Raw genomic sequence first — 14,396 nt, forward strand, 5'->3', positions numbered from 1 at the left:
TGGGAAGGCTTTCCATACCTCTCAAATCAGCCACACCATTATCCTAAAACTCTTTCCCCAACTCTTATCAAAAAGGACCTCATTGGGTTCGATATCCACTATTAGCTCCACGACTTGCATTGGACTCCCCACGGCCTGGTCCACAAACAAGTTACCTTACCGTGTTCTTCCATTCCCAACATTTACCATCAATAACCATCCCTTAAAGAAATCCAATAGAAAATCATACCAGACTATTGCTCAGACTCTTATGCTGCTTTCAAGCACCCTCATCCTCTTTGGTATAATTTTGAGTTCTTCATACGAGTACCTTTCAAGAAGAATGAAGACACAAATCCCACTAAAGCATCTTATCCAGGAATGTCATCAGAGCATCTCCAATTGGCTCATTCTGAAATTTCTGAATTGTAGCTTAGGGACTTATTGAACCCACTACTTTCCAATGGGCTTGTCAGGCATTCTATGTTAATAAACGAGTAGAGCAAGCTCGAGAAAAATTGAGATTGGTCATCAACTACTAACTTCTCAATGCTTTCCTTACTAATGACAAGTTCTCAATTCCTCATAGATAATATTTGTTTTAACAACTTTCTAATGCTCACAAAATTTTCAAATTTTGATCTTAGAGAAGGATTTTGGCAACTTGGCAACCATCCAGAAGATTGGCACAGAACTGCTTGCACAATCCCTGATGCACATTATTAATGGACAGTTCTCCCTTTCAGCTTAAAAATTGCTCCTCGCGTATTTCAGAAGGCAATGATTTAAAATTTTCAGCCGATACTATAGAATGCTCTCATCTACATTAATGACATACTCTTCTCCAAAACTATTGATGCTCATATTCAAATACTCTAGTAATTCTATCAACTCATACAACATTATGATATCATGCTTTCTTTGAAGAATATGGTTCTCTGCACTGATATCGTTGAGTTTCTGGGCATGAAACTCTCACAAGGGCAGTATTAACCACAACCTCATATTGCAGAACGCCGGCATCAGTTTTCAGACACATCGGCAAGGTGCAAACAGATTGAGCAATTTTTGGGACTCATCAACTATGTATCAAACTTCATTCCCCATATTTCTCATCACCGTAGCCTCCTGTCTTGACAACTAAAGAAGCAACCTCCTCCGTGGATGACAGAACATATAGAAATCGTCAGATTTCTTAAAGCTCACCTCATGCATCCACCCCCCTATACATCATGACTCCTTCTGGTACTCGAATCCTGCAAGCAGATGTTAATGATCTTTATTAGGGCTCAACCCTCTTAGAAGATATAAATGGCCAACGAAAATTATGTGGATACAAAAGTAGAACCTTCTGCCAAGCAAAGCAACATTATCAATCCACTTTTAAATAGATACTTGTTATAAAAAAAAAGTTATTTCCAAATTTCAATTCCACCTTATTTACCATCATTTATAGGTTGAAATGGATATGCCTTCTTTTTTGAAGATTTTGTAGTTCAAACAGAAATTGTTGCCCCATCCTCAACTTCTTTGATGGGCATAATGGTTTTCCCAGTGGACATTTACAATCAAGCATATCACATGAAAGTCAAACACTCTGGCAGATTTCCTCTCTCGCCATTTGCCCCCTAAGTAGACTTTTGTCCACATCCCTGCTCCACTATGCATCTATCCCATTAAACATATTTTATATCTTCCACAAGAAGTCATAGATTCCATTAGCCATCTCTTATTTGTCCACCAAAGTTCTCAACTCTTATAGAGGTTCTTGGAAATTCATTTCTGCTGAAATATTCTTGTCTTTGATATAATCCCTCACATCGACTATCCTATCCTCACTCCCTTATATTTCATAAACTTGTACCGTCTCCCCAAGGAAGTCTTGTGTGTTCTTTATTATCTTTTCAAGGACTATACTATGGTTGTCATATTCAATGCTCCCTGATTATCTACATACCTTTTCCAGATACAACTGAGACACCACCTCTTTCAAATTCCTAGCTAAACACCTCAAAGTGGTTGCAATGTACGCCCTTTGCATGAATGGAAAAATCTTCTCACGACTCATCATAGCAGATATGTGTTGATTTCTTTTCATATCTCTATAGATTTTGTCCCCACTCTTGATGGAAATTGTGTACCTGTCGAAACCCAATTAGAGATTCAAGTATGGAAGTCCTTTAATCTCACCCAACATCATCAAAACAATAAATGCATATTTTCTATCTTTTCAGTGCAGCATGTTACGATTAACACCCCAACTAAAACGAGGACAAGCCACTCTTTGAGCTTTATTTTGACTTTAATAAATTATCTCCTACTGACTTAAAAATCATTGAAAATCCAAACGGGTCGAACTAAGAGCATACTCGATATGTCCCGGAGACAACCAATGGACCCGATCGGCTAACGCCAAATCTAGTAACGATTTGGTGGCGACCATGCATCTGAATCCCGGAACCCCAAAAACTCTCTGTACGTAGCAACTGATGTACAAAAATGGATAAAATGAACTCTCGCTACCCAAGTACCGCTATCTTTATTACTTAGTCTTCTCGAATAATATTGTGTTAAGGCGTGAGAGGTCACATCTTCAAGATTGCAGAAAGTACGGTCATTCTTATACACAAAGTGGTTATGGTATTATTAAAAGAAAATTTTGACCGATCAAAATAATTTATGGTTCATTAGAAAGGTGGTCCAATGATCTTCCTAAGGAACTAAAATTTTCTTCAATTCGGGTTATGATGGGGAAGATCCTATCTATTTACTAAAACCACACATTGCTGAGTGGTCAAAGTTATAAAGACTCTGGCCGCACTTTAGACTAATCAAATGGGATCCAATTAAAGTGATTTCAGTTTCATTGAAAAGCTTATCAGGCGACAGTTCCTATGAGCATAAGATCATCGAAAACAAACTATCAATCAAATTGCGGACAACTAATTTTATATACTAAACGGTCATACTTTCTACAGGTCAAATGGGGTTCAATCGAAGTAATTCTAGTCATGTTAAGAAGCTTATCTGATTATCTTTCTAGCGAAATTAAGGCCCCATTTGTTAAATCTGAAGTCTAAAGCCTGAATCTGAAATCTGAAGCTGAATTTGAAATCTGAAGTCAAAAAACTTGTTTGGTAATTATGGCTGAAGTCTGAAAATTAAGTACTGAATTTGAAACAATCTGTTTGTTAACAAACATATGAATTGTCTGAAATATGTTGATTTGACACATTTGCCCCTATCTCCTGTTTGGAAATATTTTACATTATAAAGAAATTATTTTTTATTAAATGAAAATAAAATTATTCTATTTAATTCAAATAAACTATAAAATACTTAATAGAAAATTAAAATATCATTAATCATGAATACATACTGCAAATTAATGATTTGTATGTATAAGAACTCAATGGATGAAACACATACATCATGGGGCCTCACAGCACTGACCATCACCCACCAGGCTAGTGGCTGGGGGAGTAGCCAATCCGTTGATATGTGGATACGTGTCGTGCGAAGACGCTCCTCGAGGTCCGCCTTGTATGAAGGTTTCAAAGGAGATCAAAGTTACATGGGCCCTACAATAATGTATTTATTATATCCACACCGTTCATAAATTTTTCAAAATTATTTTAGAGCATTGTCCAAAAAATGAATCATATCCAAAACTCAAATGGACCACACCAAAAATAGCAGTGGGATAATGATTTTCACCGTTAAAAAATTTACAGGGCCCACTATAACGTTTATTTTCCATCTAATGTATTCATAAGGTCAAAAATATCTGGATGAAGAGGAAAAACAAATTTCATATTGATCTGAAACTTCTATGACCCCAAAAGGGTTTCAATGGTACACGTTCAATCCCCTACTGCTTTTTGCAGTGTGGTCCAGTTTATCTTTATATATGTCTTATTTTTCAGCTCAAGTCTTACGACGAGCTCGCAAAATGGATGGACGGTTTGGATATAACAAATACATCATGATAGGAGCCACAGAACTTGCTTACGTCAGTACACCAGCCAATCCGCTTCCCAATCCCAGAAGTTCCTGCCCTGGGAACTTAGGTGGAGCCTACCGTGATGTTTGTGAGAAATCCACTCCATTCATCTGTTTTGTGAGTTTATTTTAAGACATAAGGATAAAAATGAACCGATCTAATACTCAGGTGGGCCAAAAATGTGAGTATTAAATGTTAACAGTTGAAATATTTGTGTGGCCACAGAAGCTTTGAATCAGGATAATATTTTTTTTTCAATTCATCCCAGTATGAATGACATTATAAACGATATAGATGGCATATAAACATCACTGTCTATGCCAGGAATGTTTCAACGGCAGGAATTTCCCTATACACATTTTCCTTTATTGCGGCCCACTTGAATTTGGATCCTTCTCAATTTTTCTCTCAAGTCCTAAAATGATCTCATAAAACGGATGGACGAGGTGGATTTCTCACAAACATCACAGTTGGCCCCACCTAAGTTTCCAGCGCAGGAACTTCCTGCGAAAGCCTTTCGCAGGAAATCCGCGTCCCCCTGACTCAAGACGGATTGGCTACTCCGTGGTCGGTGCTCTATTAGCCCCTCCATGATGTATGTGTTTCATCCATCCCGTTCATCCATTTTTACATATCATTCTAGTACTTAATCCCAAAAATTAGAGGGATATAAATCTCAGGTGGACCACACCATAGGAAAATAATAATGATTGGATATGCATCATTAAAATCCTCCTAAGGCCCACTGTACTGTTTATTTGACATCCAATCTTTTTATTAGGTCATACAGGCCCAGATGAAGGGAAAAAACAAAGATCAGCTTGATCCAAAACTTTTATGGCCCCCAAAAGGTTTTTAATGGTCGACGCTCATTCAACACTATTTCCTGTAATGTGGCCCACTTGAGATTTTGATATACCTAATTTTTTGTCCCATACCATGAAATGATCTGAAAAAATAGATGGATGGCATGGATGAAACACATACATCATGGTAGGGCCCACAGAGCACCGACCACCAGCCATTGGCCGGTGGCAGTGGGAGTAGCCAATCCATTCCCGTCTTGTATCCAGGATGAGCACAAAGTTCTACGAGGACACGGATTGCGTACTACCCCCGCCCGTCCCTAGCTCTAAACGGGCAGTTCTGTGGGCGGGCCCACCGTGATGTATCTGTACATCCAAACCGTCAATCCCTTTTCTCAGATTATTTTAAGGCGTGAACACAAAAATGAGGCAGATCCAACGCTCAAATGGACCACACCAAAGATAGCAGCGGGATAATAATTTTCACCATTAAAAATTTCACAGGTCCACTGTGATGTTTTTTTACCATCCAACCTATTCATTAGGTCATGTAGACGTGGATGAAGTGAAAACACAAATATCAGCTTGATCCGAAACTTCTCCAGCTCTCGAGAAGTTTTTAACGGTGGACGTTCAATCCCCACCTTATGGTTCAATTAATCATTAGACCTGTTTCTTTTATTGGATCACACTTTAAATTATTTGAAAAAGTTGATGGACGGTGTAGATCAAACACATAAATCATGGTGGGGCATAAAGAAGTTTCACAGGTTAAAGGTTGGTTTTGTACTGCGCAAACAATTTAAAAAAAAAAAATTCCTTAGTAACTTGAAAAGGGGTACTTTTGAAAGCAAAATATTTTTGTTTAACGAAAAATCACGGAGCGCATTCCGCGTTCACCATTAAGCCAGACTCCTATCACGGAAAGAATTCAGTGAAAAACCACTTAGCGGTTTCCGTCTTCCGTGTTAATAACGCATTAACAAACACCACTAAACACGGAAAATTTTCCTCATTCCGTGTTAAGTGCAAAAATTCAGCGTTAACAAACAAGGCCTAAGATTACCAAAAACGGATGGACAACGAATAAGATACAAGCGTTAAACAATTTGTAGAAAAAATAATAAAAACTAATCATTACGTTTCATATTTATGATATATATAAAATTAAAGTAACGGTTACATACTTACTTACTTATATATATATATATATATATATATATAAAATTTTACGATTTAAATGGCGGGTACCTACAACGCAACCCAACGAGCTGTGGTTGTTAGCAGCGAATTGCGGCTGCCAATGCTTATATACGGAACCTATTGCTGAAAACGAGACAAAACAAAAGGAAAGTGAGTCAAATGAGGAAGGGAAGGAAAGTGAGATAGAGAGGGAGAAAACAAAAAAGAAAAAAAAAACAGAGAGCGAGAGAGAAAAAATAGAGAGCAAAAAGAGAGATAGAAAAATACAGAGAGTGCTTGAGGGTTGAAGTTCACCCGTAGGTGCTTCTCGAGGTATGTTAAAGATTTCTAACATGCTGCCTGATATAAGAGACAAAGAAAGCCATTAAAGAAGTAACTGAAACTAAGAGTTTGTCTACCTCCATTTCGATCACATTTCACTCCACACATTATAAGTGCATCAACAACATTCATGTTTCCTTTTATTTCATTCTACATTATTCTCATTATTCTTATTTTCTTTTACTTTATTTGTCTACCCATGATATTAAATCCTGCGAAGCAAGTCTAGTTGACACTTCATCTTATTTATTACATTTTATTTTATTTGCCTACCTAGTGTTATTTAACTCCATGAAGTAAGGCTATTTTGCATTTCATTTTACTCACTGCGCTTTTACTTTATTTGTCTACTTGAAGTTACTTGGCTCTACGATGTAAGGCTAGATAGTTTCTTTTTTCTTATTTTTACCTACCTGGCCCTTACGGGTTATGCAAAACACAACCAAATATAAAAATTTCTAAATTCTGCTAAATATCCAAAAACTGTAAAATCTTATGAAGTAAAGACCGTACATTGTGCGGGCAGAAAAATGCGCTTAATCCCTTCATTTTCCATCACCGAGGCCCTTACTTGGAATCTATGGTCATAAACCAACCGCGGGATTCACATGAGTTAGGGAATCGTGAGATTCCCTGAACCCTAAATGATTTTACGGTTTCTACTCGACCTTAGATTTTAAGCTTCATTTGGCTAGGGTGACTCCGAATCAAATGCATTTTTATACCCGAGTCAATAATATACTTTAGTTACACTAACAATCAATGCCAAAGCCAATGAAGTAAGGGCACCGCCATGCTCGCGTGGGGGAAGGCATTCACAGTTACATCTCAACAATGTCCATTTTGCCTTTGATCCCAATGAAGTTCTTGAACAGCCATTTGTCAATAATCAATAGGCCCTGAATCCCCGATTCATCGAAAGGCTAGTTACCCTCTTAGAGTATCATAGAAGTTAAGTTGAGGTAAATGAAGAATCAAATTCTCCATTAATTGGCATCGGAAGCGACCTATACTCTGATGGCAATCCTCTCTCTTTGGAGTCTAACGATTGATCAAGCATCTCGACATCAAGAAACAAAATTCCATGGGCTGTGTAGTGCAGCGGCCCACCAAATTGAAGCTAGATTGTTATAACAATTACTATACCTAAGTATTAATTGCTATTGTAATGCGGTGCTGCAGAATATTACTATTTTGTCGGCAACACTGTCACTGTAACAGTTTGTCTTTTCCGTCATTGTATTGTCGGTCGAGTCCCGTAATGGAATTAAAAGGCTATAAAATTTGGATCCTTATCCATTGGTCCTGTAACGGAACTCAAAGGCCCTAAAATCCAAATTTCCTCGTCTATAAAAGAGATATACTCTCATTAGCCAGGCATGGTAAGTCCTAGTCGAGAGTCTCATAGTCCCTTGTTTCAATATTGTAGTAGCAACTCCTTTTATGAAATAAATATTTAAATGAAAGTTTAAAATCTTTGTGTATCCAAACTGTACAATGGCTCTTATTGGTCTTGTGTTTTTCTTCATCATTTTCTTGTGCATCATTGTATCAAAGCATGATACCAGAATATTGTACAAGCTCATATATATATATATATAGGCATGTGCACCTACGCACTCATGTCATGGGTGTCTAATCCGAACAGTCCATGTGATGCGGAATCCCATGAAACCCCAAGGGATAAATTTTCACCCCGATCTAAAATTCTGGTGGGCCATAGTAAAGAGAAATGCAAATCAAGTGAGGAAATTGTTTTTCATTTTTCATGGCCAATCAAAGTAAAAATTGGGTCCGAGAGGTTTCATGAGGTGCTGCTTCACATGGATCATTCGGATTTTAGAGTCACACCACGTATGATGAGTTCTCAAAAAAGTTCACACGTGCAAGACCTGTATCCTAGCCCGTACCATTCCGTAGGCCTCTGCAGTCTTCCCGGTCGAATTTCGGCAACCCGCGGTTGACCTCACAGGAGCTTCCCATGAGGTCGAGCTGTGTGGCCCCCACTGTGATGTGTATCAGACATTCACATCCATGCATTTGGTGGGTCCCGTCTACGTTATGGGATATCTCATAAATCAGCCCTATCCAAAACTCAAGTGGCCACACCATTTGAAAGAGTGTGGCATCATGCCTAAAACATCTAAAAACATTTGTTTGGGCCCACGTGAGTTATGGATACGATTGAAACTTGGTGTAATCTCTCAACCATGTAGGACACACACAATAGATGGGCTGAATTTTTAAACCACATCTCAATGGGCCCTATAAATGATTACGAAGATTTCAATGAGGGTATCCACTCTCAATCGTTGTCTATGCTGAGGCCCACCTAAGTCCTAGATTTACTTGATTTTATTCTTGTATGACGATGTCTGCCACACGTCATGATGGCCCCACAAAGATTGACCTCATAGTACCATTCCCAACACATATCCTCATGAGAAGCTTCCCCTGAGGTCGAGCCATATGGGATCGACCATGACGTGGGCTCAACTGTGATGCGTGATGGACATTCACACTGTGCATTTGGTAGGTCCCTCTAAGTTGGGATGTACCAAAAAGTCAGCCAAAACTTAAGTGGGCCACACCATCTAAAATAATGGAAAATCATACCTAAAACATCTAAAAACACTTGGTAGGGACTTCGTGAGTTTTTGGAATAGCCTAAAATTTGGTTTAATCCCTCATTCAAGTGGAACCCACACAATAGATGTGTTAAATGTTTAAACCACATCAGATTGGGCCCTTATATACAATCAGTAAGGTTTTGATGGGTAGGCATCCACTCTCAAGTTTTGTCTGCAGTGTGGCTCACCTAAGTTATGGATTGACCTAATTTTTAGGCCATGGCTAACCATGGAAGGATGCATTTGATTAATGGGATGGATGTGCGTTCCACTTCACGATGGGGTCAACGGAGCTCGACCTCATGGGAAGCTTCCTATGAAGTCAAGCTCATGCTACCTTTTTCCACACATATATGGGACGTCCATACACCTATGCGTGGATGTCTTGATGGGGATTTCTCCTCATGATGGCTCGACCGGTCGAGGGTGCTGGTCGACCAGTCGAGGACTGGCTCGACTCAAACTCCAACGAGTTTGGTTTGAATTTTTCCGAGGTGCTCGACCAATCAAGGGAGGTGCTCGACCGGTCGAGTGGGCCGTTGGACCGGTCGAAGACCCTACTCAACCAGTCGAGGTTACGCGGATTTGAGTCCAGATCTTGTGCGGACTGCGGAAATCTAAGGTGGTTTCGCAAGAGGTGCGAAAGGGAGTTGCCTAGACTATAAATAGGGGTTCCTAGGGCTTTTCTAGGAATGCAAGAGGGTTTCCTAAAACTTTGAAAGGGTTTGCTAAAGGGTTTAGGGCTATCAAAGGTGAGAGAGAGAGAGAGAGAGGAAGAAGCTTATAGAATGGAGGTTCTGCTCGTAGAGGTGATCTACTGTGCACTCGACATCTCAATGTTTGTACATCCTCGTAATCGATGAGATCTCTCCTTTTTTTTTTATTCTCTTATTGTTCATCCGCTCCTGCGTAAGTGAAGAAGGTTTGATCCAAGCAGTGTATGCTTGTGATCAGTTGTAACATTCTACTTCATAGTAGATTGTTGATCTGGACGAGGTCCCGTGGTTTTTACCTCTTTGAGAGTTTTCCACGTAAAAATCTCTTGTGTCATGTGGTTTATGCTTTAATTTATTTCATTACTTTATTATCCCATAATTCTAGTGTTTTTGGGAGGCTAGATCCTAAGGTTTTGTGCAACAGCCCCCAACGTGTCCATCAGACATCATAATGGGGCTCATAGAGCTCACTAATGGGAATTTCCCGTGACATTGACCTTTGTGTATTTGACTATTTTACTCTTTTTGATTTTCCCAACTAAGGATCATATGGGTAGAATTGCGCAGTAACTATAATTTTGAGACATAAACTATGCATGCTACAATACATCAATCTATAACTTAATTTGACTCAGTGAAGATAACCTTTCAACACTGAGATCTTAATATGGATTCCAAGTGAGGTGTTATGTACTAACATGCTATTTGTCGGTCAACTTGAACAATCCCTTGTCCTCGCAAGGTGGGACACATCTATTCATTGAATATAAGCCATCGATGATTTTATCTCCATGGTTATACGAAGCCATGTAACCAAAAGCTCATGGGTCAACTGGGATATCCATGTGACATCTAATCTGTCCATTTGTTTTATCAGCTCGTATGAGAAGGCATGTCAAAAAAATGAGGTAGATCCAAAATTCTAAGTAAGCCACACCTTAAAAAACAGTGGGATTGAACATGCACATCATTGAAATCTTACTAAGCCTTTGGAAATTTTGGATCATGTTGACATTTGTGGTCTCCCACTTGTTGGATAGCATATAAACATCACGGTGGGCCCGTAAAGGTTTCAATGGTGGGTGTTTTCACCCAGATGTTTCCTACGGCGCCGCCGTCCACTTAGTCCACCGGGAACGAATTGGCTACACCCCTGCCACCAGCCAATGGCTGATGGTTGGTGCTTTGTGGGCCCCACCATAATGTATGTGTTTCATCTATGCCATCCATCTATTTTTACAGATCATTTTATAATATGAGACCAAAAATTAGGTATATACCAATCTCAAGTGGACCACATTATAGGAAATAGTGTTGAATGAGTGTCAGCCATTAAAAACCTTTTGGGGGCCAGAAGAGTTTTTGATCAAGCTGATTTTTGTTTTTTACCTTCATCTGGGCCTGTATGACCTAATCAACAGATTGGATGTCAAATAAACAGCACAGTGGGCCTTAGGAAGTTTTTAATGGTAGATATTCAATCACTATTGGTTTCCTGTGGTGTGGTCCATCTGAGATTTATATTCTTCTCATACTTGGGATCAATCCATAAAATAATATGTAAAAATGGATGAACGGAATGGATGAAATACATACATCATGGTGGGGCCCACAGAGCACCGACCACCAGCCACCGGGCCGGTGGCAGGTGAGTAAGCGATCCGCTTCACCTCGTAACATGAGCGGGCAAAACTGGCCGAGCGGATGTCAACCGGTGTGGTGGGGCCATGGAGCGTTTGCTTAGGGAAGCGGTTTGGCTGCTGCAGCACACACCAGCTACATAGTTGGGGTATCGATGTCACTAAGATCTGTGAGTCTCATCACGAGGTACGTCTATCCATTTGGCAAGCTTTTGAGATGAAAAATGAGAGAGATCTAACCAGAGATCAAACTACAAAAAGCAGTGGGGGATTGAACGTCCCATTGAAACCCTTTTAGGGTCACAAAAGTTTTGGATCAATCTGAAATTTATTTTTCCTCTTCATCCAGGTCTTTGTGACCTTATGAACAGATTAGATGGAAAATAAATGTTATGGTGGGCCTACGAATTTTTTAACGGTGAAAATTATTATTCCTGTTGCTATTTGTGGTGTGGTCCATTTTATCTTTGGATATGATTCATTTTTTGGATAATGCTCTAAAATTATCTAAAAAAATGAATGAACGGTTTGGATATAATAAATACATCACTGCAGGCTCATGTAACTTTGATCTCTTTTGAACTGTTCGTACAACTCGGAGCTGGAGGAGTGCTAGCGCTCCTCTTCGCACCACACGTACATACACCAGCTATATAGCTGGTGCGCAGGAAACGGATTGGCTACTCCTGCCTACAGCCAATGGCTGATGGTTGGTGCTCTGTGGGCCCCACCATGAAGTATGTGTTTCATCCATGCCGTCCGACCCACCTTGACGTATTTATTGAATATCCACGCTGTCCTGTTTTTCTGGTTTATTTTAAGACAGCCTAAAAAATGAAGCCGATACAACTTTCAGGTGGACTAGACACTAGGAAAAACACTGGTTATTAACTATTGAAAACCTTTCGTGAGCCTTAAAAATTTTGGATCAAGGTGATATTTATTTTTCCTTTTGTTCTGGACCTTGTAACCTTATTAACAGGTTGGATCGCACATGATCATTACGGTAGTCATGAGGCAGTTTTTAATGATGGATGTTTAATGGCCTCTATTTCCTATGGTGTTGTCCACCTGAAATTTCTATTTGCTTTATTTTTATTATTATATTAAAATAAGCTGGAAAAATAAATGGACAGCAGCCTCTCACCCTCATGGCGGGTTCACAACAAAGTGGTACTCCTAAGTCACTGCCCGCGGGAAATTAGAAAGAGAGTGCATAAGGTGCAGCCTGGCCTCATCTAATGTGGCCTGACCATGGGACCCATCTTGATGCATGCATGATTTCAGGTCATGAGCCTAAAGTAGTATGGAGTCTTAGGTGGACTACACCATGGCAAACAGTGGTGATCAACCATTAAAAACTTCTTGTGGCCCACAAAGTTTGGATCAAGTTGATGATTTTTTCTTCCCTTCATCGATAGGTTAGATGACAAATAATATGTTGCAGTGGGGCTCAAGAGGTTTTTAATGGGGGACATTTAATTACCATTGTTTGTTCACACCCCAAGTATAGGGTTGTGATGTAGTAATAATCTCAGTAAGACTGAGGTCGAATTCATAGGGACTGAACTTTGTACGTAATTTAAAAGTAATCAGAACTGGAACTAGAAGAAGATGAAATCTAAATCAAGTGAATATGAGATAATAATGGTGAAATATTAATCTAAAACTTGTGAAATATTAATCTAAAACTTGTGAAATTCAAAGGTAGGAAACTAAGGATTCAGAGGATCCACTTGTAAAAATCAGGGGGATCTACGCTTGATTTATGAACTCAACTGGACTTCGAGTCTCATCTTCGTCCAGTTGGAAGATATATTGCTAAAACTCAATCTGAACTTCTTTTGATCTAGTTTTTAAGGAGATGAAAGGTATAAGAATTAGAGATGATTCCATCACAAAACCGTGCCCATGAGACAAGGTAAACAACAGAATTGAACCAATCCACAATCAATCAAAAAGATGTATGACTGTTAGGAAGGATTCCATCATCCAACCATGTCCAAGGGGCAATGGTGAATAACAGGGCTTTCTAACTTCTCAATCAAAATAATGAAAAGAAAATACTCAAAGTCATCACAGATCTATTATAATTTCAGTCACAACAAACCATTAAAAACTAAAAGCATTCCTATTAATCAAACTATAATCAAAGTAGTTCATAACATGAATCAAAACCATAAAATCCTTCCCATCACACCACAAGCTTCACCTCTTAGCCCAAGCTAAGAGGTTTAGCCTGACATGATTGGGCTAGATCTCTCAAAAACTCATAGAAAATAGTAAAAACAAAAAAAATCTAAAACTCTAAACTCTCTCTCCTTCTAAACGTCCAAGCCTTGGATGAATGATGCCTTTCTTCACTCTTCTCTCTTCTCTTTATAACAGGGTAAGATGGTGGAGAGGTCGGTTCGGAGAACCGACCCTGCTAAAGTGCGAAAGGAGTTGCGCAATCTGATTTGGTGCGGCACTTTGGAAACCGACTTGCGTTTTACCAACGTTTTCGGCCCATGGTCATCTTATATGCGAGATCTGAGCCATTCGGTCGTCTTGGCTCTGGTCGGCCACCCCATGGAATGAATTTGGACAGTCCGGATTGGTCAGATGGGCCATTCCGGTGGGCCACAACTCTTTCAAACTGGATGGATTGCAGAAGACGCCGATTTCCTTTTTGTTGCTGAAGTCGGTGGGCTCCACATCAACTGTCCTTATAGGGAATCACTCCCATATTCGGACATCTGAATTAGCTCAGGATGACGGGCCCAAGTCTGGCGTGAATCCGTGATTCTTATGGGCCACACCATCAATAGACGCGGCAGTGTTTTCCTTAATGCTGCAGACGTGTGCATGGAAGCCCGGAATCGCTCATCTTGCGATAAAATTTATCTTCTGAGTGCATTGGATGGTTCAGATCATCCATCCGAGGGATGAATATGGCCATACATCATCCCAGTGGGATGAATTGCAGACGGACGAACAGCGGAGAGAGAGAATTCTCTCCCACTTTTGGAAAGTTGGTCAAACCGGCTTTGACCACATGGTTTGGTCCAGCGCACGTTGAGTGCACTTGAGCACTGTGCACTGCCCTACCAGTTGGG

Source organism: Magnolia sinica, chromosome 11, assembly GCF_029962835.1.
Source record: "Magnolia sinica isolate HGM2019 chromosome 11, MsV1, whole genome shotgun sequence".
Taxonomy (NCBI): domain Eukaryota; kingdom Viridiplantae; phylum Streptophyta; class Magnoliopsida; order Magnoliales; family Magnoliaceae; genus Magnolia; species Magnolia sinica.